Below are 24,247 nucleotides of genomic sequence, written 5' to 3'. Positions count from 1 at the left end.
GGGGTCAGCAAACTGTAGACGGCAGGTCACACCCAGGCTGCTCCCAGCATGGTCTGGATTTCAGACTAAGAAAAATTTATTTCTCATTTGCAAATGATTATGTCAGTATCTCCAATATTGCCTCTGTACCTGCAAATCCTCAAATGCTCTCCTTTTGGCCCTTTAAGGAAGATTTTGCCTATCTCTGGTCTGGATCCCAGCAAGAGTTGCTGAGGAACTCGGTGTAGCCTGGGGCCAGGGAAGCGGGAAAAGGATGCTTGAGGAGGGGCTGAGAGAGGCCCAGGCTCCTAGGGGGATGTTTTCAGCAAAGCTGAACCATGGGCAGCTGGCTTCACCCACAGGAGCTCATCCCCAGGGACCCAGCCAGAAAGGGTGGCGCAGACAGGTACGCCCTGTGCTTCCTTCTATCCCCACCCCTTGCCCCACTGCAAACACCCCAGGAAGTGGGGCTCTGAGACAGGACCACCCCACCCACCGCCAGCTCTCAGCTCCTGCAAATGGAACTAGGGACTTTTCTGGATCCCATCTTGTGGTTTGCCTGTTAAATTGCAGTTTCCATTTAAAGTAAAGCCCCCAAACATGTTTTTAATAGCAATGGAAAGGTCTTCCAAAGAGACACACACAGGGGCTTGGAAGCAATCCGGCAGGCAGGAAGCAGTCTGTTCTTCCCTTTCCTGCTAGGACACGAACTGAAGTTTCTAAGAACCCAAGCAAAACCTGCCCCAGGCCCTGATGACACCAGATCAAGGTGAGCAGAACAGCCTAAAAGTTGTCCCATTTTTGTCCCCTGCTCCTCCACGATCTCCTGCCTTGCCCCTCCCCCACGCCTTCCTAATCTCCAGCTCAGAAAGAAATTGCCACATGTGCCTCCAAACATCAGGGCATCCGTGGCCGCTCACTTCCCCGCCTCACTCTTCCCAACAGGGAGGGGCTGAGCGCACCCAACGTGCTAAATATTTCCCTGCTTGCTGGAGAATCTATTTGGCTGCTGCTTGGCAGCAAAGAGACAGGAAGCTATTTAGATATATTATCTTCCTTTTCAGGAAGTCGACAGGAACCTTTCTATTGCAGTTCACACAAACATTCCGTCTAATGGTCATTTAGTCACGCAGGCTCATTAGCTCAGCAGTGAAGAATGCTCAGGCTGATTGGATGTCATTTTAGCGTCTCCACTTGCTGCCCCAGATCCAAGGGAGAAAAAGAGCTTCCCCTAGCCTGGTGGGAACCAAGACTAGGGGTCCAGCCCAGAGGCCTTGAGGGTTTGCCCTGAACTCACAGTCCCTTCCAGTTCCCACATAAAGCGCTGCTCACTTGTAAGGCCTGCTTATGGTTTTAGAAAGTAATATTTAGATGTCAGTGAGAAGGTGGGCTCCATAGATACTTTCTGTTCAGATAAGGCTGTCAATCAGAGAGGATCCTCTGAAGGAGACACTGGGAATGTAGTTACCAAAAAAATAATGCAAAGGGGATCCATGGAGTTGGAGATGGTCATAGAGATGAATTCATAATTGCAAGGCAGGCCTAGTGCAAATCACAACAGCTATGATTGAGTGGAGACTGTTTTAGACACTGTTCTCTAGAGACTTATTCAAGACTTAAACAACTGAAAGAGGTAGGGACTATGAGGTAATTGCCCCCAAAGTTCAAATACTCTTCTTAAGGTCACACCAATGGTGATTGGTCAAACTGGGATATGGATGTGGTCTCTTCTGTCCATTGGGTCCTGCAGCAGTGGTAGGCATGTTCTGTATTTGGACTTTCCAATATGGTAACCACTGGCCACATGTGGTTACTGATCATTTGAAAAGTGGCTAGTGTGGCTGAGGAACTAAATTCTCAATTTCATTTAACTGTAATGTATTTGAATTTACTTGGCTACATGTGACTGGTGGCTACCATATTGGGTTCCTGATCTAAGTAACCAGGTGCCATAAGCAACACTCTTAGACATTCGACTGTCCTGCTTTCCAAATAAATCAAAAGCTTTTGGAGTTATTTATTAAGAGAATAATTAAACTCTAGAATTAACCAAAACAAGGATAGAGATAGAATAATCAATATCTTCTAGGACAAGAACACATGAGAAATTAGACTATTTAAGAATACAAGTAAGAAAAGTTAAATAGTATATATTTGGGTCAGGTGTTTGGGAGAATACCTATAAAGGGAAGAGAGGGTGAAGTACCAGCATGGTTAGTCAAGAGAGGAAGTGGTTTCCTCTTGTTTAACCAGTAGGTCATATTGAGCTTCTTCCATGTGACCTCATTACTAAGCTCTACTCCCTAGAGTCCTGTAGTCCAGCTGGGAAACCAACTCTAATCCCCCAAATAATACAAGACTGCAAACCAGGTTGACAAGAGTATTAATGTCTACCTTGGTGTGTGCATCCTGTTGGAATTCAGGTTGGATGTTCACCAGTAAAGCAGAAATGCTCAAGGAAATGAAGGACATGGCATTTTACCTGGGATTCAAAGGACATGGCTTGGAAGTGGACAGTAGGAAGGTGGAAAGGATGAACAGATGGACATATGGAAGGAAAAATGGACTCTGCAATGAGTTTCTTGGAGACAGCATGGGGATCAATCAAAAAATGACTCCAAATTTTCTAGCTTGGATTAAAATAGTGGTTCTGGGGGTAGATACAGGAACTTTAGAGGAGACAATTGAGGAAAGTTATGACTTGGGCTTTGGGCATGTGGGTTCTGGGGTGGCGACGTGCAGAAATCTTTGGTCAATATTCACGTTTCAAGTCAGATGGGAGCATGGTAGGTCAGAAGGCTGCCCAAGAACACCTCCATTCCTAGTACTTGGAAACTTGCTTTCCCTCTAAAACCAAGAAATTAGGCCAAGCAGAATGGAAGAGAAGCCACAGGATGGCAGAGGTGTTCACGTCACCGTCCCACTGGGGACAAACTCATGCCTTGTTTTCTCTGAGCTGACAGACATCCGGCTACCTCATCTTGGAAGTAAAATTCATCTGTCTTTTGGAACATCCTGCCCAATGATCGATTTTTCTTAAATAGCTTTTTCCCCCGATTATATTCATAGTAACTTCTCACTGCAAAACATTTGGAAATTTCTAAAACAAAAATAAATTTCTAAAAAAAAAAAAAAGATGTGCATGTGTGTGTGTGTACCCGTTTAGAAATACACACATTCGTGCAGAGTCAACGTATATTTGTACATGCGCCTGTGTGTGTGAGTGTGTGCACATGTGTATATGTGTGGATGTGCATAAACAAGCAGTCACTCCACCATAACAGTCTTCCTGCTGATAATGAACTGAATGTATGACCATGGTCCCACAACATCATAACAGAGCTGAAGGACACCTGTCACTTGGTGGCATCCTAGCCACCTAAAGTCACAAAGCAATGCAGTACTCATGTTTGTAGCCATGGTATAAGCAAGACTCCCGGGCTGCCAGTCATACAAAAGCAGAGCAATACAGTCACATCCAGTACGAACTACTTGGTAATGATAATAGAGGACCGTGTGGCCGAGCCGTGTTCACTATGCTGCACGTTTTATTATTATTTTAGAGAGTGCCCCTGGCACTTTACCGTAGAACAGTGTAGGGAGCTAGTGCCAGCAGCGTACACTCCTGCATCTCACTTTACCGTGTCTCCCGCGGAGTGAGGGACATAGACCACCTAGGTTTTTCATAAGTGCCGCCTGTGATGTCCACACAATGACAAAATTGCCTAAGGACACATTTCTCAGGGAGAGACACAGTAGAGGAGGTTGGAGACAAGGCAGGGTAGGACCCAGGGGACTCGTGCATTGCTGCCCTTAAACTGTCCCAGGGAAGTTGGAGTCGGGATTGAAATGCGTCCCGTGAACACAGTCTGAGGGCGCAGTCAATGGGTAGATCCTTGGGACACGGAAGGGAGCAGACACAGGGTACAACCACCCCTGGGGACAATCTTCCCTCTGGCCTTGGTCCCCTGGGGGGCGGGAGGTGACCACAGTCTCTGTTTTGGAGGTGGAGGAATCCTTATCTGGTTCCAGAAACTGCCGGCACCCTGAGAAGAGCTGTGATTGACGGGAGGGGGTCTCCACGGGAGGCTGGGGAGAGGGTGGCCTCTCCTCCAAAGAGTCACAGGGCTCCCACCTCCTGATCCTTGCTCCCAAATCTTCCCAATGAGCTGTCCCAGAGGGGGTGGCTGCTTTGAACAATACTTTGCCCATTCCTTGTTCTTTCTTAGAATTCTGTCCTCGGTTTTCCGTGTCCTAAGTGCTGTCCGCCGTGACCTTTCCCCCCAGTCTCTGACGGCTTCTCATGCGTGGAACATACGTTTGTTCGTTATTTTCCTGTCCGCCACCTTCGCTCCCAACCCTGCAGCCGGGGTCTCCCTCCCCGCACCCTCTACCCTCATGTCACACATATAATGAATTACCATTCCTTCAGACAACGAGGTGGAAAACTTGTGGTCTCCAAGGCAACGGGGCATCCCAGGGTGGGGGCCCTTGCCCGGCCTGGGAGGGACTGCCAGTGAAGGGGGGTGGGGAGGCTGGAGCAGAGATGATATCATTCCTGAAGCCTGGAAGCAGCCAATCAGATGGCAAGGACATGATGTCATCTCCCCCGCCCCCACCCCCTTGCGCCTAGGTAGTCCCACTGAGAATCCTAGACAAGTATTGAACTGAAGTTGTATTGCCGTGAGAGAAAGGGGTGGGGGTGGCAATGGGAGAGAAAGGGATGCACCGACCCTCTGGATGGCCCAGGCCCACGCCAGTCTTCACTCGCAGCAGCCCCATAAAAATGTCATCAGCTCAGGCTCTCCCTGCATTACAACACAATGATTTCTTTGGGGAGAAGAAAAAAAAAAAAAAAACAACAACTAAGATTTATTTTGCGACCACACCCCCGCCTCCCTTGGAAGAGAAACACCAACCAACAGCAACTCGTGAATGAACTGTCTACAGATCGGCTCCCCCAACCCAGCCTGAGAACTTTCTGGACAGACCGGACGCACACTCACACACAACCAGCGGAGCTGCTTTCTGCTGCTGTCAGCAGCTGCAGGGATGGGGACACGTTCTGGGTGCTCCAGGGTGGGAGCCCGGTTTGGGCAAAGCTGCCCAGCCTCGTGGTGTGAGCCACTTAAGGCGCTGGGGGAAGGGAATGTGTCCCCAATACAATGACAGCATCGAGGGCTCCGTGCCAGGCTCCCAGGGGAAGCAAACAAGCCCCAGCTTTCTCCGGGAGGGGTGCGGGCTCGTTAGAGAGCCTGCAGAAGTGTAGCGGCCACGCAGGGGGCGGGCGAGGGCGCGCGGCTCTCCCCTGCCAGCTTTTCTCTTAGGACTGGGAAGCAGGGCTGTTTGGAAACTGTGCTCTCAAGCCTCTCCCCAAGTGCCACAAATGTATCCAAGAACTCAGGTTATAGGACAGTGTGTCCAGTTGCTCAGACCAGGTCAGAGATGTGCCCCCTGCCCTTGTAAAGAAAGTCAGTTCATCACACGATCTCTCTGGAGTCTTTCTGGATTTATCCGACATGGACTCGCTTGCAAGTTGCCTTTGAAAGAAGAGAGAAACAAAGATCCCCATCAAAGCAAAAAGGGGCGAGACCAGCCCAATGACCAACAGAGAGTGACAGAGACTGGAGCAGACGCAAAACTGTCTCCAGTCTACTCTTCCCCACCAGGGACAAGCCCAGGACACCGAAGTAGCACCTGAGGCTGGAAAGCCTTGGGTCTCAGCGTCCCCTGGTTGCTACACCCGTTTCCGTAGAAATAATGATGCTGGAAATGCATTCATGAAAACCGCCTTCCCGATTCCTGCAAGCCCCGAGCGAGGATGGCTCAGACACCTGCTGCACCCCGGCACACGCCGGCCCTCCCCCCGCCCTGCCCTCACTCACACCGTGGATGGCAGGGTCCCATCTCCTTCCTGGGGCTTGCAATCCAGGAAGGGACACAAACGGGTCACAAAAATGCGTGCAAATGGTCCACACCCGAGTGGCAGGCGAGGGCCGGGAAGGGTGCACACCTGTATTTGAGCAGATGCTGCTTCCTGCTCCCTGTCCAGGGTTGAATCAAGCACGGCCATGCTGTGCTCCTGCCACTAACAAGGGAAGGAGCCGGCGACTGGAAACACTGCTCCCAGTGAGCCCCGGGGGCAGGCGCTCGGCTGTACTGGTGGCCCCTAGCTTATGCCTGGGGTACGTAGACACACGCTGTGTCCATTGGCCAAACAGAAGGATGGTTGTAACCCTAGAGGACATTCGCAAGGAGGTGATCCCCAAAGAGGGCCTTGGGAGATGAATAATAATTTTCCAGGTGGAAGGATGGGGGACATTCTAGAGGGAATAACACTTATAAAGACCTCTGGATAGGGCAGGTGAGTTATGCTAAGATAATAAACAACCCCACCCAAGTTGCCACAGTGTAAAATAACACAAGCCTACTTCCTAGTACACACCCACCGCCCAGTCAGCTGGTGACCCTGTGCCTTGGTTGGCCACCCTGACCCAGGCTGATGGAGCAGCCGCTAGTGGGATACCATCGGTCACCAGGGAAGAGGGAAAGGAGGGCTCATCCCTCAAGCAACACATCCCTCTGCCATGACTTCACCCACAACTGGTAACATGATCCCAGCCAATCCCCAAGGACCAAGAAGACTTCTGGGTCCTAACATATTCACCATAGGCGAAGAGCTGGAACTATTTCACAGCAGCACCAAAGAGGACCACACAGAGATGTGTGAAACCACCTTCATGTATTTGGGAAATCCACAGTGAGCTGGAACAGTCCAGGGAGGCTTCCCAGAGGAGGCGACCTAAAACATACCAGCAAACGCCAGGAGGACAAAGCACTGTGGGCAGCAGAACCTGTCGGAGCCCAATCCAGACACTGGGGTGAAGCTGGCACTGAGCAGCTGGATGGAGAGGGTGGGCAGAGCTGGAGAAGTTGGTCCCTTAGCCACCTAGATGCCAATCTTTCCTCAGTGTCAGGCAAAATTGATGCAGCATGCCTCAGTGACAGTGCTGTGCTGATTCTATTTATTTATTTATTTATTTTGGTTTTGTCGGTTTGTTTTGGTCTGTTCGTTGGGAAATTCTCAAAGCTACAACAAGGTGCAGAAACATCCAAAGAAACGCCCAAGGAGCCCTTCCCCAGAGTTGCTCACTGCTGACGCTCTGCCCCATCCGTTCTCTCTCCTCCTCTCTCTACGGGTGTGCACAGGGAAGAACCGTTGAAGGGTGAGCTACGTAGGTCCCGGCCTTTATGCCTCAATGTGTCAACGCGTGTTTCCTAAAAACAGCAATATTCTCTTACATAACCACGGTGCAGTAATCAACCTCCCGAACTTGCATCTCCATCCGCATCCCAGTTTTGTCAGAGGATCAAATCATTTCCGTTAGGCCGCGCTGACCCTTCAGCACAGAATCCCGCCTGGAGCCAGGCATGGCGTGGAGGCGCCCGCGCCTCTGACCCCTTCAGCCTGGAAGCCCCACGGCCTTCTTAATCTTGTATGGCACTGACATTTTTCTAAAGGGGACAGGCTCACCACACATCTCCTTTTCTGTTGGTAGAATGATCCTTCTGGGTGTTTTTCTTGCGGGAACCTTGTGAACGGACAAGTTGTACATGTCAGCAAGTGTCACCTAGATGGTGTGTCTTTCTGGGACAGGTCATCTGTCCCTCATGGGTGATGATGATTCTGATCACCTGGTGAAGACATTCCCAAGATCCCTGCTTTCGTGGTTTTGTGTTTTCCTTCCTTTGCAAATAAGAAGCAGCCTGAGAGGATCCAGCTTCAGATGGGGCGAAGATCCTGATCCTCAACCAAGTTTCTGGGGATTTGTTGATGAATCTTAACCGATCCAGATTTGACCAGGAAGGATCGCAATGGTGGCTTTCTGACTCCACCGAGTCTCTTACATCTACTGTCAGCCCTTAGGATCCTATTAGCGAACGCCCACTGTTAGGGTTTGGATCCCCTGAAAGCTCGTGTGCTGAAGGCTTGGTTCCCAGTGCAACAGTGTTCACGGGCGAGGACTTTAGGGGGTAATGGGGTCCTGAGGGCCCTGGGACCTCACCAGTGGATTCATCCATTGGTGGATTCACAGCTGAATGCACTGCTGGGAAGTAGGGGAAATTACAGGAGGCGGGGCCTAGTTGGAGGAAGTAGATCCTTGGGGGTGTGCCCTTGAAGAGGATATTGGGACCCCACCCTCCGCTTCCTCTCTCTTTGCTTTCTGTCTGCCATGAAGTGAGCTGCTTCTTCAGCCATGTGCTCCCTGCCCCAAATCCATGCACTGAAACCTCTGAAACCAGGAGCCAAAATGAATCTTTTTTTCATTTTAAGTTGTTTTCCTTGGATATTTTGTCACAGCAAAGGAAAAACTGATGAAGATACCCACCCTCCTTCCCCATGTGTCTATCATCTATATCATTAGCATGGATTCACAACTGCCTATTTTTCATGCCTTATAATTTTTTTCTGTATTAAATTATGTTGGTGTTCAAATTTGGGCCAGCTTTGGCTAAGGGATCCCCTTCAAGCTGGCTGTTGGGTTCTGGCTAACAAGATCTCATCTTTTTAAAATTTTAGTGATTTTTCATAATTGACATTAAAATGACCTTATTTGACCTGGGCTGCTGAAGCATCTAGAAGATGCTTCAAGAGTTTCAAGGAAGCAGAGGAAGCTCCCGTTGACCCTTCCCACCATCCTGGGGGAGTGAATGCACTTTTCCAAGGTACTGAGGCCTGTGCAAAACAGATCCTCTGGGAATGTAAGAGACTCCGAAAGGGGCACCATGGGGAGTGTAGCTGGCCTTTCCCTTTCAGAGCAAACCTATTAGAGCTGAGAGAAAAGGCTTCAGAGACACGGGGCAGAGACACGAAGCTCTCAGTACCACATTCTTTTTTTTTTTTTTTTTTTTTTGCGGTACTGGGGATCGAACTCAGGGCCTTGTGCTTACGAGGTAAGCACTCTACCAGCTGAGCTATCTCCCCAGCCCCCAGTACCACATTCTTTTTTTTTTTTTTTTTTTTTTTTTTTTGCGGTACTGGGGATCGAACTCAGGGCCTTGTGCTTACAAGGTAAGCACTCTACCAGCTGAGCTATCTCCCCAGCCCCCAGTACCACATTCTTGGCATGTTTGTGGATCTCTGCACGGGGCGTAGCGGCCTCAACACGTGGGTTCGTGTCACCATCTTCATTTCCGGTGCCAAAGCAGTCCATCTTTGGCCACGCTGCTCCCGGCCCCACACTGATCTCCTCGTGGAGAAGGTTTGCATGAGGTTTTTCCACTTGCATTTTACGGATGGCAAAACCAAAGCCCTGAAAGTCAGGAGACCTGCCTAAGACCACAGTCCCCTGCACTGGAACCCCAGCATGTGAAGTCACATTGCCTCCATGGGTTCACCCAGACAGAAAACAAGCATGGGCACCCAGTGCGAGGGACTCCTTCACCCCAGCTTGCCTCACACCCAACAGTGCACCTGCACCAATATGGGTCCCACTGGCTGCTCACCCTGGACTCCTCGCACTAGTAGAAGGGTTCTTAAATCAGACAGCATGCTCCCGTGGCTGAACCCAAAAGCAAGTAGTGGGTATTGCCTTGTGCCCTGGGTCCTGTCAAAGCAACTTCAGATTCAGAAGAGGGCAGAGCAGCTGTACGGGTGGGAGACTCGCCACCAGGAATACCACCCAGAGCTGGACATCTGGAGGTACCACGTGTCCCAGTGCAAAGGAGACCCATCCAGGCAAAACAGGCACAACACATGTTCCTCTCCCCGGGTCAGAAAGAGGGCATGTCCTGCGGATTAGGAGATTATCAACTTCCACGTGGTCAGTCTGTGCTGGTCGGAGGATGGCCCAGGGAGGAGACCAGAGTCGGCTGCTCCTCAAAACAGGACTGTGGGGAGTGGTGATTAGTACTGAGTCTCTGCTTCCACCTAAGCAAAAAAGAGGAGGCCATGGGACCACAGAGGGCCTGCAGGGGTTGCGGTCACCAGTACTATATAACCCTAACCCTGAAACTCTTTCCTTCCTGCAGCATTTTTCTTTTGCTTAACAGTTGGAGCTTTGACCAGGTGCAGTGGCCCACACCTATAATCCCAGCAGCTGGGGAGACTGAGCAAGAGGATATTGAGTTCAAAACCAGCCTCAGAAATTTCGCGAGCCCCTGAGTAACTCAGTGAGACCCTGTCTCTACATAATATATTTTTCAAAAAATATTGTTAAATATGGGGGTGGGGGTGGGATGTGGCTCAGTGGCAGAGTGCTCGCCTAGCTCACATGAGGCTCCGGGTTCTATCCTCAGCATCACATAAAAATAAAATACGATAGTTTGTCCACCTACGACTGAAAACAGAATTCTGGGGAAAGTGGTTACGTGCTCCTGTGTTCAATCCCAGGTACCTCCAACCAAAAAAAAAAGAGTTGGGGCTTCAGAATCAGGCAACTGGAACAACTGACTTATTTACTTCAACTTCCATGAACCTCGGTTTCCTCCGTAAAGAGGGATCGCGACACCTGCATCTCTGGGCTATGGATGGTAAGCCCAGGGCCCAGCCAGTGGAAGCCCTTGATCCACGGAAACCACTGCTGAGTTTGGAGGTTGGGCCTTCACAGAATATAAGGTAAGCCGAGGTCATGTGGATAGGCCCCAATCCAACGTGACTGCTGTTCTTATAAGAGACTTGGTCAAGCCCAGAAATGGCCATGTGAGGACACAGTGATAAGGCAGCCATTATCCAGCCAAGGAGAGAGACCGTGGAAGAAGCCTACTCTGCCCGCACCCTGATCTTAAGCTTAACCTCCAAAACCATGAGAAATAAACATCTGTTGTTTAAGCAGCTCCATCTGCAGAATTTTGCTGGGGCGACAGAGCAGGGTTCAGCTTGGCCCCTGTGCCCACCCTCTCTTTCCCCTCTCCTCTCTGCTTCTGTTCTGCCATGAGTCTCTCTGGGATTCCCCAGGCAGAGGGTTTCTGGGACCATGCCTCAAGGGATGGGATTCAGAGGGGTCTCTGGTCCAAACCTCCAACCTCCTTGAGCAAAGGTCCTGAGCCTTTGGTTGTAAGAAGACACCACTCTGCCTATTGCTCAGAACTGGTTTTCACCAGATCTGCAGGTCACACGCCCACCACCAAAGCCCAGCCCACGGCTCTTGGCATCCTGAGCTGGGGTCAGAACAGCGTCGAAATCAAATCACTGTCTTCGGTCTGTGGCTTCTGACTAAACTGGTTCTCTACTGCCTGCCCACCCGCCCGCCGGGCCCCACAGGCAAGGCTGCTGGGTATAGACATGGGAAGATGCTGGCACGGTGAGTCATCGCTGGCTTGGCACTGGCTGCTCAGGGACGGGAGGCCCAAACTTGGCTTCCGCTGGGCTGCCCCTGCAGTAGGGCCGGGCTTCACAGAACCCTGTCCGGATGGCCCAGACAGTGCCAGAGGAATCCCTTCCTCCTGAGGCCTCACAAGGTGGCCCTCATGGCCAGGGCGCAGCCTACCCACCGGTCAGAGAGTGTCCGGGAGGTGGGGAGGGCTGGGGGCCAGCACCCGGAGGGGACCCTTGCTAGCAGCTCAGTTTGGCTCTGTTCCACGGGGCAGGCGGCCTGCGCTGGGCTCAAGGTTCCATCTGCAGCCCGTTCCCATGCAACCTTGGCCTTCTCCCCGTGGGCAAATCAGGGCATGTCCGGAAATGATTACAATCAGCCACACTACCCTGAGAGCTGCCCCAGAGCCCAGCCAGGGCAAAAAACACACTGTTCTTCCATTTTATGAATGAGTAAACCTGTATGCTTTCTATAAATGTCTGTGTAAATCATTGGTGGGCATTCCCCTCTTGGCACAAGCAAAACCCAACCCAGACTGCACGGGCAGCTTCCTGCACGGGAGGGAGGCCCAGGGGCTGCTCTCTCTGCTTCTTAGGGGATCTGCGGAGCTGCCTCCTGGGCTGGTCTCTGGTTCTGCAGAGAAAGGTCTTGCTCAGACAATGACTCAGCCCCAAAGGGAGGCAGCTAACTCGTCCAAGGGCCTGCTGGGCTGAGCTCCAGGCCAGGCCCGGCCAGACCCGCTGTGCTGCAGTGATTGTTAGGCATGGTTCTCCCGGAGCCCTCTGGGCACCCCCACCTATGGCAGTGTCACAGAGGGGCACTGCCCAAGGCACCACTGCGAGGGTCTGCCTGCCCCGGGCACTTTATGTAAAAACCCATGTTCACTTAACTAACGAGTAACCTTTAATATTACCCCAGCCCACATCGCCGGCTGTGAAACTGACACTAATGGAAGGAGTTCTGGGCCCCCTGACCAACATTAAAACCAAGTTCGAACGGTTAATTCAAATGACCTGGCCTGATGGACACCGTGCCTTGCATTTTACCAGCATGGTGGCCTCTGAGAGCCACAGAGAATGATAGCATTTCCTTCACCCTGCTGTCACTTTCTCCCTCCCTCCCAGCTTCGGCTGGATCGGACCAGACAGACCAGACCACACGGTCCCAATCCTAATGATTTGGCTCATAGTTAGGCCCTTCTGGTGAAAGGCATTCCCAAAAAGGGGAAATGCATGGAAAATCTGGAGTTGAAAATAATGTATTCAGTATATACACACAGCCTCTGAACTGGCAGTGACAGACTGGCCTTGGACTTGGTACATTCAAACGGTTTGAGTCTTCACTATGGGAAAGTGGTGGGGAGGACTCTATTTGGGAAGGGGAGTCCCTGAGGCTCACTGGTCTCTCCTAGAGGCTGGCCTCTGGGAGGCAGAAGGAAGTTGAAACCCAAGATATTCAAGTTAGGAGGACTCGAACACAGCATCTACCTCTGTCCTCTCTCCGTCCCAGCATGCCTTTCATTTTGAAAGTGACTCATCCATCCCCATCCCCCCACACACCATGCTTAGGCCAACAGGCCTCCCATTCCCCTAGTCCCTCCCCAGCCTCAGGGACACAGCCCCCTGCAGACACCAGAGCTAGAAGCAAAGCTACAGCAGCCGTGGCCCCCAGGCACCCAGGACTGGGTATGCAGGGGCCAGGTCTGGAGAGCAGGTAGAGAGGGCAGGAGGTGGCAGGCGGATGGGGCACTTCACTCCGAAGAGCGTGGAAGCTTGGTGCTTCCACAGCCGGTGCCGAGGGCTGGGGGTGGGAGAGGCCCCAGTCCACAGATAGCACCAGCTCCTAGCAACCCCAGGAGGCCAGAGGGGCGGGGCAGATAAGGAGCCACCTGGCCAAGTGGTAAGTCGAGGCAACCTAAGGTGACATTGAGCTCACCCTCCAATCCCAGAAGACACTCTGGGACCCCCACTGTGCCTCGAGGTACAGTGGACTGGCTTGGATCTTGTTCATTCAAACTCCAGAGTCTGCTACTTCATTTTTTTTTTTTTTTATTTGCTTCTGGGTTTTGATTCCAGATACCTGAATTACTAGCTGTGTGTCCTTGAGCAGGTTACCTGACCTCTCTGTGCTTCTCTTTCCACATCAACCCAATGGGCCTGATGACAATCATGTGAAAGGGTGAAGTGGTATCTTGCACACTCAGTCCCTTGCTCAGGGTGTGCCCCGGACCTCTGGACGAGACACACTCTCCCCTAGCCTCCCATCCTATCTCATTCAGCAGGAGGACACGAGGTGGATGTGTCCTCCTCGTGTCCTCCTGCTGATTCTGCTCGCACAGGAAGCAGGTGACGGGTCTGGGAGCTGACGGCTGCCAGGTGGCATGGGGACAGCCCAGCGTCTCCTTGCAGAGGCAGCTCTCAGCAAGCCCACCTCCATCTGAACTGCAAAGGTGTGCATCCGGGCGGCAGGGCCTGCGGGGTGTCACCGCAGGGCTCCCCCTGCCTCTCCTCCTCCTCGCCTGCCCCTAACGACGCTGTCAGCCACCCCGCTGCCTCCGTCAGGCCCCGACTCGCCGGGCCGGCTTGCCTTGGTAGCGCGGCTTATCCAAACATCTTCATCTCTTTTCATAAATTCAATCCCTCCTTATCAGCCGCACCATCAGGAGGAAGGGCAGGAGGGGCCCGACTGAAGTGTGGGGAGAGGAGCTTTAATTAGCCTCCTCGCTCCGCGGGGTCACCCACAGTTCAATTGCCCTGCCCTCACATGTTCCCAATCACGTAGTGAGAACGCTGGCCCCGCGGCCCGGCTCAAGCCACGCTGCGCTGGGCTCTGATCTGGCCTCGGCTCCCTGCGTCCTGCCCCTGGGTGTGTGCAGGGCAGGAACTCTGCAGGTTGGAAACAGAAATGAGCGGGCACAGTCCCTTAGCCCCTCAGTTCTGAGACCGCAGGTTTACACCCATCTCCCAAAGCCGCCGAGCTCCCCCGGCCCATCTGGGTTCAGAGTTACAAACCATGGAACTCTCCTACCCGAACCCCGGCAGCCTTGGTCCCACACGCCAATCATCTGGCAGCAGGTGTCAAGGCACCTACCCGAAAAGCAAAGCGCTTCGGCCACTTCCGATGGGCCTCCAGGGTAATGAGGTGGAAAGAACTCAGAGTGGGGGTCTAGATGCTAGATTCTAACTCTAACTCTGCAGCCCTGGAAAAGAGGTCCTTGTCCTAAAAAGTAGAGAAGTCAGATGGTAATACCTGCCTCCCTTCTTCCCACTGCTCAGGGCCCCACGCGAGAAGGCCTGCAACTATGCCCCGAAACGTGCCAAATTCTAAAACATGGCGTGCATGGCAAGCTCCCCAGCCACCAGGCTTGTGGTAACATCGTGCCACATACCAAGCTCAGAGACTCGTTCTTTTAACACTCGCATTTTTAACCCAACTCTGCCGTTTTCCCAAGGCCTGATTCCTTGAATCCTCAGCACCTTGGTGGGTTTATTTTTCATGGAGCGAAAATATTGCTCACTCTCCAGCCCCATGCCCACTGGTCACCTGCTCTTCCTGCAAATCCAACCACTCCGGGGCTGCACAGGAAGCCCAGCACAATCGTTCCCAGATCCCTGCCTTGTACTTTCCGTAGGCCCCAAATTCCAGATGATTGAAAAGCCAAATTGGTCTGATAATAAGCATTTCTTTCCAAGACTCCTTCCCAGTACCAAGCCCTGTCTACGCTTCTAGAAAAGTCTCTAATTTTTTTCATGGCGGCCCAGATGGGCAACCCATAGAGAGAGACCCTCAAATCTGTCATCCAAACCAGAGGACTTTTGAAAAGAGGAAAGTGACCTTAACTATGCTGGGAAAACTGGTATCATCTGGGACTTTCTGGGGCAAAGGCAGCGGGATGGTAATGGATTTTCTGGATCTCGGGAGGAGACAGGGAAAGAAGGCACTCAAATAGCATGAGAAAAGTGGATGCTCGAAGGAGCCGGATGAATGGATCAATCATCTAATTCGTCTTGTCATCTTTAGTCATCACGTTCCCGGGAGAAATGGAAACGCTCAGCCTCCAGCTGGGTTCGTTAAAGGACCCGCTGGGGAGCGAGTCCCCCAGTGCTCAGGTTAGCGCCCCGCACATTAGCATGCAGCCCCAGAGAGGAGACAGGTCTAAGGGACAGAGACACAATCCCGCGGTCCCGGCCCAAGCTTTCGTGATTGTGATCGTAAGTGGCATGTGTGCGGTATCCAGCCCTTCCAAGCACATTCTCAGGCATTTTTCTTTTGATGTGAAGCAGATAACGCAGCCGGGAGCATGCGCCCGCGAGGCCACCCCGCGGAAGAGCACACTGGCTGAGCAAGAACAAAGCCCATAAATGAAGAAGGATGTTTGCACTATGCTCCCCGCTTGCCTGAAAACAGGAAGCCGTGCAGGCCTACCCTCTTCCTCTGCCCAGAGCTGCATAGCCTCAGAGGTTTTATTTTCATTGCTTAGTTTTTTTTAATAAATGGGGCAGATCTCTTCCGAGGCGCTCTTTCTTCCCTCCTTGCTTCGTGGGAGGGAGCTCTGTCCTTCCTGATGGCTCCCTGGGGAACTAAGGACCATGAGTGGCTTCCCACCCCCGCTTTCTTTTCACCTGCCCTTTCTCAAGCTCCTGTAAGAAGGTACCAGTGGTCAACTGGTAGGTGACCCAGTAAAGGCAGCTGACTGACCCTGGAGGCTAGCGACTTGGGAAGGAGGGAGTCAGACGGGGCAGGCGCGTGGAGGGGGCTTCTGAGCAGATGACAGGGGTGCATGGTGATGAAATGGACTTGTCATGGGATGGCATTCAAGGACCCAAGAAGGAATGGAGAAGATCTCTCTCCTGGACGGAGGAGGGCCAGGGACCAGCCAGCTAAAAGTCAGACAGTAGATACAACTGAGAATAAGACCGGAAGGAGCTGAGGCTCTCCAGAAGCTGCAGGCTGGAGCTGAGCTGCCTCCTGCCCGAACATTGACACATAGGCAAGGTACCAGATCTCTGTCAGAGAGGTTGCCTCCGGGAAACAGAAGCAACAGGAGGTGTGTGTTTGTGTGTGTGTTTGTGTGTGTGTGTGCATACATACAGATGTGTGTACACATATAGTTGCTCCATGGTCACCAAGGGACAATGGTTCCAGGGCCCCACCCACCCATGATTACCAAAATCCACAGATGCTCAACTCCCTTGCATAAAATGGCAGAGAACCTCCCGCTCCTCCCTCGCACTTACAGTCATCTCTAGATTGTTCAAAAGGCCTCGTACCAGGCCAACACATCACTTCATTTGTGTGGATTCAGTGTATTTCTGAGCACGCAACAAATTCAAGCTTTGCATTTTGGAATTTTCTGGATTTAAAAAATCTATTCTCTGCCCACTCTTGGTTGAATCTAGAGATGCAGAACCCACGGATACAGAGGGCGGACTCTCTGCACAATGAGCTTTATTTTAAGGACGTGGCTCAGGCAATTGCAGGGGCCAGAAAGTCTGACATCCACAAGGCAAGCCTGATGGAGAACACGAGTCGATGCTGCCGTCAAGAGTAGGCAATCTGAAGGGCAGGCGCGGGGGCAAACTCAGGCAGGAGTGGGCTCTGCAGGCTGGACGCTGAGGATGTGGTGCTGAGGATGGAACCCAGTGCCTCACATGTGCTAGGCAAGCGCTCTACCACTGAGTCCCAGCCTCAGCCCAATGCTGTGTTCTTAACTGACAGCTGAACACACCTTTTCCAGTACTGACTTATAACTTATCAAAGGGCCCAGACTCATATTCCCTGATTGGGATGGCTTGCCTTTTGGCAGGGCTGGACCTTGATATTGATTCATTCCTTCATATTCTAAAGGGCACACGATCTTTTCCCACTCAGGCAGGAGTGGGCTCTGCAGGCTGGATGCAGAATTCCCACCTCTCTGGGAAACTTGTTCTTGCCTCTGAGGTCTTCGACTGAGTGGGCTGGCCCACCCAGGGTAACGTCCTTCACTCCAGGAACATTGACTGCAGATACTACATCTACGGAATACCTTTTCAGCAACATCTAGACCAGTGCTCAGGCGAATCCTTGAGTGTAATAGCCTGCGAGTGCACACGGAAAGCTCACCACCCATCTCACTCAGGAGAGGCTCCAAGGCCATTTTGTAGGCTCTGCCATCTTCCTATCCAAGTGTGTAAGAGACAAGTCCCACCTCCAGTTGGCAGCTTCATCTCTAAGCCACTACCCCTGTCGTGAGCTGCCAGTGTGTGTACATGTCCAGTAATGCCTCTTGAGTTAGACCAAAGTAAATTAGAAAAATGAACTGAACACCATAGAAAAGATACAGGTCGAGAATCAGAAGACCTGGGTTTAAGTTCTGGCTCCACCATTAGTTGGTCATAGCCTCTTGTGTGTGTGTGTGTGTGTGTGTGTGTGTGTGTATACACTATATTGTATGGTTTGGATATGAGGGATCCCCCAAACTCCTGTGTTAGTGCAGGAATGTCCAGGGGTGAAATGATTGGATGGTGAGAGCTGTAATCTGATCAGTTCATCCTTCTATTGATCGAGTGGTAACTCTAGGCAGGTGAGGCATGGCCTGAGGGGCTGGGTCACTGGGGCGCGCCCTGGAAGGGTGCATCTGCCCCATGACCCCTTCCCGCTGTCGGTTTCCTGGCTGCCACCAATGGAGAATGCCTTTCTGCCGTGATGTGCCGCCTCGTCTCGGGCCAGAGAAATGGAGTTGACCCGCCATGAACTAAATCTCTGAAACCATGAGCCAAATCAGACTTTTCCTCCTTTAAGTTGTTCTTGTCGGGTATTATGGTCTCAGCAAGGAAAAGCTGACTAAAACAGTATAAATAGAAGCTGAAGAAGCTCCATGACCTTCATCAATGACTGTTAGCCCGTGACCTTAAGACACAGGCCTTAATGGCTCCAGGGACAGTGCCACCCTAAGAATAAGGACAAGCAGAGAAGTCAGAGAAGATTTGAAAAGGAGGCAGATAAATGACTGAGAGAGAGAGATTAGTCTATAACTAACATATCAACATGATGTAAACTTATGTAAGTGTAAAGAAGGGACAAAAATGCCCCAATGTTATACAACTTGGATTTTCTTCTTTTGTTTCTTAAACTTAACTCTCTTTGGAGGCTTGCTAATCATCTCAGACAGAATCATATCCTTTGAGTTTGGGTATAATTGTAAATAGCAGACCAAGGGCTGTGAGCACTTCCTCTGCACCTGAAGATAACCACCAGGGTCAAAGATGACCAGCCTGGTGGGGCTGCAAATTAGTGCAGCCACTCTGGAAAGCAGTGTGGAGATTCCTTAGAAAACTTAGAATGGACCCACCATTTGACCCAGCTATCCCACTCCTCAGTTTATACCCAAAGGACTTAAAATCAGCATACTACAGAGATACAGCCACATCAATGTTCATAGCTGCTCAATTCACCATAGCCAGACTGTAGAACCAACCTAGATGCCCTTCAATTGATGAATGGATAAAGAAACTGTGGTATATATACACAATGGAATATTACTCAGCTATAAAGAATAATAAAATTATGGCATTTGCAGGCAAATGGATGAAATTGGAGAATATCATGTTAAGTGATATAAGCCAATCTCAAAAATCCAAAAGGCGAATGATCTCACTGATAAGCAGATGATGACACACAATGGGGGGTGGGAGGGGGGCAAGAATGGAGGAAGGAGGGACTGTATAGAGGGAAAAGAGGGGTGGGAAGGGTGGGGGGAAGGAAAAAATAACAGAATGAATCAAACGTCATTACTCTATGTAAATGTATGAATATGCAAATAATATGCTGTTACTCCACGTACAAACAGAAACAACATGTATCCCATTTGTTTACAATAAAAATGAATTTAAAAATAAATAACAAATAAAAAAAAAAAAAGATTACCAGCCTGCAGGAGGATAAAACTCCAGGAAAGGAAACAGAAAATTTGCAGAAGAAATCCAAATGGCAGAACAAAACAAAGCAAATTGGTAAAGGATGCTTGGGCTCACAGTAATCATAGAGGTAAGCATATTAAAAACGTTTCTTAATATTTCCATCTGATCCGTAAAATTTAACTGGTTGATCAGACAGTCAGTGCAGAGGTAAGGAAAGGTGCTCTCAAAAACTATTGGTATGACCTTCTGGAAGGTTCATTTGGCAGATTCACCAAATTTAAATTATCCAGATCCTTTAAACTAGGAATTCTACATTCCAGCATGTATCCCACAGAAATACCCACTTGTGTGTGAATGTGGGTATGTGTGTATATGTGTGTGCATGTGAACGGGTGCATGTCGGTGTGCACATACATACGCGAGCAAGTGAGAGGGGATATGAGAATATTTATTGCAGTCTTATTTGTAACAATGAAGTTATGAGGAATCTACCCACCTGACTCAGCAGAATGGTTCAACAGCTCACCCTCTATCCATTCTGTGGAATATCATACTATGGTGAAAAGAGAATAAGATGCCTACATGTACCAATCACTAAAATGGCCTTCCTCAGCTCAGGCTGAAATAGCAAAATACCAGAGGCTGAGAGGCTATGAACAATGGAGACATATTTCTCACAGTTCTGGAGGTGGGATGTTCAACATCAGGATGTCAACGTGGTCAGGTTTGGTGAGGGCCCTCTTCCAGGTTGCAGACTGCTGACCTCTTGCTGTGTCCTCACATGGCAGAAGGAACAAAAGAGCTCTCTTGGACCTCTTGTTCGAGGACATGAATCCCATGCTCTTGTCAGCTGCCAAAGGCCTCACCTCCTAATAGCGTCACCTTGGGCGTCAGGATTTCCACATGTGACTATTAGGGGGTATGCACGTTCAAACCGTGCTGCACTATGAGCCAGGGGTATTAGGTCTCCATTGTGTGTGTGTGTGTGATATTTTTGCAAAAATACCTAGGGAAAAAATAAAACAGAAGAAAATCCACTGGGCCATCCTAATGGTTACTCAGAGAAAAGTTGGTGGTGGGGCAAGAGAGATGGAGTTTCTCAACCTGCTTTGTTCATTTGCTTAGAGCCAAAAGGTGGTCACACGTCATCAATATTTTAACATGAACAACAAGAATGCTGATGAAAGAAAAGACAAAAGAAAACGGAAAGACTCTTACTAGTTTCTGTGGTTATTTCAGAGTTTGTTATGGTTTATGTCCACCGAAGGCCACGTGTTCAGGCTTGGTCGCCAGTGGGTGGCGCTCTTGGGAGGTGATGCAACCTTTTGGAGGTGGGGCCTAATGGAAGGAAGTCAGGCCATTGGGGCGTGCCCTTCAAGGGGACCTTGGGACCTGGCCCCTCCTGATTCTCTTTTTGCTTCCTGGCCGCCGTGAGGTGACAGTCTTCTCCATTACCCACTTTGCCACAAGAGACTGCCTCACCACAGGTCCAAAGGCAGCAGGCCATGGGCTAAAACCTCTGGAACTGTGAGCCAAAATAAATATTTCCTCCTTTAAATTGTTTACCTCAGGTCTTTTGTCACATCAACAGGAAGCCAACTAACACAGAGGTGTCCATCCCCTCTAAACCCCAAATTCTCTCCCAAGAGCTCAGGTTGCTTTGAAGGAATGTGAAAGCCGAAGTGTCAAGCAAATTCACTGCAATTTTCAAATTCTTCCCGTGATTGCGTCAGCGAAGGTATTGGCAGGAAATGGAGGGCACTCTCAAATGAGGTCATTTAGAGGAAGTTAGTAAAGGTTGGTCTTACAAGGTGGGGCAGGTGTAGGAGATCATGAGGGAGAAGGCCATTCACCGGGGCTCACGGCCACCCCTGAGAGCAGCTGTGATCACCACGCAGAGGGAGAGAGCGGTGAAGCGAGGACCCCAGCTTTGCCCTCCTCTCTCTCCCGCATCCCATCAAAATCACCACTGTTCCCAGCCAGCCGGAAGCAGAAAGGGAGGGAGAGCTTTGTGCAGGGCATGCAGGTTAGTCTTCTGGGGCACAGGGTGGGGTCGGGTGGGGTGGATACAGCAAATGTAATGTCTCCCCCACACAGTTGTCCCTTGTAATGAGGGGGACATGCACAAGCACCGGACTTTTAGCTCAAAAATCACATGTGCATTTGGATATGGGCTGAACCCCACCTCTGTAGCACTTCCTGGTTCTGTGCCCCCAGCACTCGCCCATCCTGTTCTGGCCTCTGTTGTCTGGGTCTGTGAGAGGAGGGTGCTGGTGGCCTGATTATTTTCATGTGCCCTCCAACTCTGACCGCCATGTCTGTGGGCTGGGCCTTCTACCACAGCCTTGAGCCTTCTCCATTGCTGGTATCCACTGGGGACAGCTATCAGCTCCATGGCAGGTCCTGAGTCTGCTGGGAACTTGGACCAGACACTGCCTCTTCTACTTGGCACAAAAAGGGTAAAAAGAGCCCATTTGCAGAAATGGGCCAGTCCTTGACAAGATCTCTACCTGGGCTCCCCACCAGGGTAGCCCCAAGAAAGGAAGTAAAATCCACACTGTTGAACCCACAGGTGGTATAACTATTAATTCATTACCCCCAGACTACTACCCTCAGCCTGTCTGGTCGCTATCCTCCAAATCAGGATAAAGAGGCCAGTGACAATGTGGCCAACAAGCCTCACTACTCTACCAAAGACACACCTGATTGCACCTCACATATCATGTGGATGTTCTTACCTCAAACAGAAGAATAGCCTTATATACAAATGACCCTGTTATCCTTGGGCTCTGCCTTTCCAACCATAGACTTGAACTCTCCCGTCTCACAGAGCCAGCCTTTCCATTGTAATCCCAGTACTCCTTTGCCATCAGAGCATAAGAGCTCTTGAAAGCGACCTTGACCCCAAAATGCACAAAAGCTGACAAATTGTCTGAATTGAGAAGGATGCAAAACCCAACTTTATGCCTAGAAGAAGCTGTAGCTGTGATCGTAAAAGCTCCCTCCATAGCTCAAAAGGAAAAAGTCACTCCCCATCACTCTTCCTGCAGACTTTTGGTTTCAATCTATAGTGAGCTCACTTAAAGGCAAGAATTTCAGTGGGCATTTCCTTCTAAAGTGTTACAGCTGTACTTGTATTAGGTGAGCATCCATAACAATGAGACATGGAACTGAGCCAGTCAGCTAAAGAAATTGACACTGAATAAGAAAACATTTCTGACCAGGGAAAGACTCTCACCTATGCAATAATGCAGGACATTGCAAGAGACTGAGTCACACTGTGCTTAGGTCTGTGCCAAGGGACACCCGGTTACACGTTCCTCCAGATGCCAGAGTCAAGAAAGGGCAGGAGGGTCCCAAGGAGTCTTCCCCTGCATTTGCATGGTCTTAGCTTTTGGAGAGTTGCTTGGGTGAATTCTGAGCATTAAATAAATACTCAGGACCATAGAGATGGAGCAGCTCTGTCATCTGGGGACTTCCTAAGAGAAGGGATAGAAGGTACAGAAAGCAGCACCTCGCAGTGTTCTAACGGCTTTACAAACATCATCATGCCTTATCTTCACAACCGTTATGTCCATGTGAAGATGAGGCAAAGAGAAATTAAACAAGTTTACCAGAATCACTGACCTGCAGGACTGACCTTTAAACCAGAATCTCTGACTTTGGAGTCCTTGGAGGCCCTGTCCACACTACACACAGCCTAGGTGTGAACTCAGATAAACTGACTTTAATGACTTTTGAGATTCCAAAATGGCGGCTCCTTGGTATGTTTCCATTCAAGTCCTTTCCAGAACTGGGCCAGCTTCCCCATCCTCCTGACTCCCTGCAAGGGGTTCCAGTCATCACAAAGGAAGGACTTGCTGGTGGAGAGGAACAGAGACATTCACCCCCACCAATGCCTGATTACATGTTTGCTAGGAGATGGAAGACCAGGCCCACTCTTGGTTCTCCAATCAGTATGGGAAAAGGGACTCTTGTCATGATGAGGTCAGAGAGGAGTGGAGCTCTGGGCAGGAAAGTCCCCACAGCAAGAGTGGTGGGGTAATGTTGTTGAGATATTGACCAATGTCCACCTCCACCTCCCCCACACAATCAGTCCTTGCACTTCTCTGCCTTTCCTCACCTAGTTAGTGTGTCCCCGTGGAATTTGCAGCATTGGAGTAGAGGCAATTCACAAACATCAAAGGAACAGAATCATAAATTCTGATTTCTTAGTTTCAAAGAAGGCTTTTGAGATGCAAAGCCAACAACATATTTGGAAGACCATATGACAAGAGCAAAGTGGCCCTCGGATAAAATTTAAGAGAGAGTCTACCAAGAGAGGCAGACACGCAGCAGAGAGTGAGGTGGTAGTGCTCTAAGGGCCAAGAAGGGGTGCTACTGGGCACCCTAAAAAGTGGGCAGAGGAGTGTGGTGCTGGGAAGTCTCTGGGTAGAAACAGAAAGCAGCTCAGCAGGGACTGGTGTGGACTGATGGCCAAGGATCCCATGAGAAGCTGCTGGAAGTCTCCAAAGGGCCCAGTATGAACCGGTGACACAGGCAATGACCGACTGCCAATGCCAAACTGTCCCCACCCCCACGGCAGAGGCAGCGCCTACAGAAGGGTGTTCAGAGTTTTAAGAAAATCAAGTTCTACTTCTTGCATTTCCGAGTTTATTAACTGGGGCTCATTATTTGCCTTCCTGAGCCAGGCAGACCCTGCCACCGCTTCTTTCCCACCTGTGCAGAGTTTACTACCCCACCCCCACCCCAGAACTCTGGGGCACCTGCCCCAGGTGTCCCTGCCACCCAGAAGATCCCTCCTCCTCACCGTGCATAGCACACATGCAGGCTCTGCATGGGTGGGCCTGCTTTCTGGGGATCTTGGGCGTCAACCTGTCCTAGAAAAGGACAGCCGCACAGGTGACAAGCCCATTCCAGCCTGGGTCCTCTGGCAGAGGAAAATTCTGGGACAAGAGACAGACTCAGGGGAAAGGGCACTATTCCCCCACACCCCGTCCCTGGGAACACCGTATCTGAGGTTTGTTTGGCCACCCAAGATGCTGGGCTCTGCCA

The sequence above is a fragment of the Sciurus carolinensis genome, chromosome 3, assembly GCF_902686445.1.
Source record: "Sciurus carolinensis chromosome 3, mSciCar1.2, whole genome shotgun sequence".
Lineage (NCBI taxonomy): Eukaryota > Metazoa > Chordata > Mammalia > Rodentia > Sciuridae > Sciurus > Sciurus carolinensis.
The sequence above is the reverse complement of the archived record's forward strand: the minus strand, read 5'-3'. Positions refer to the sequence as shown.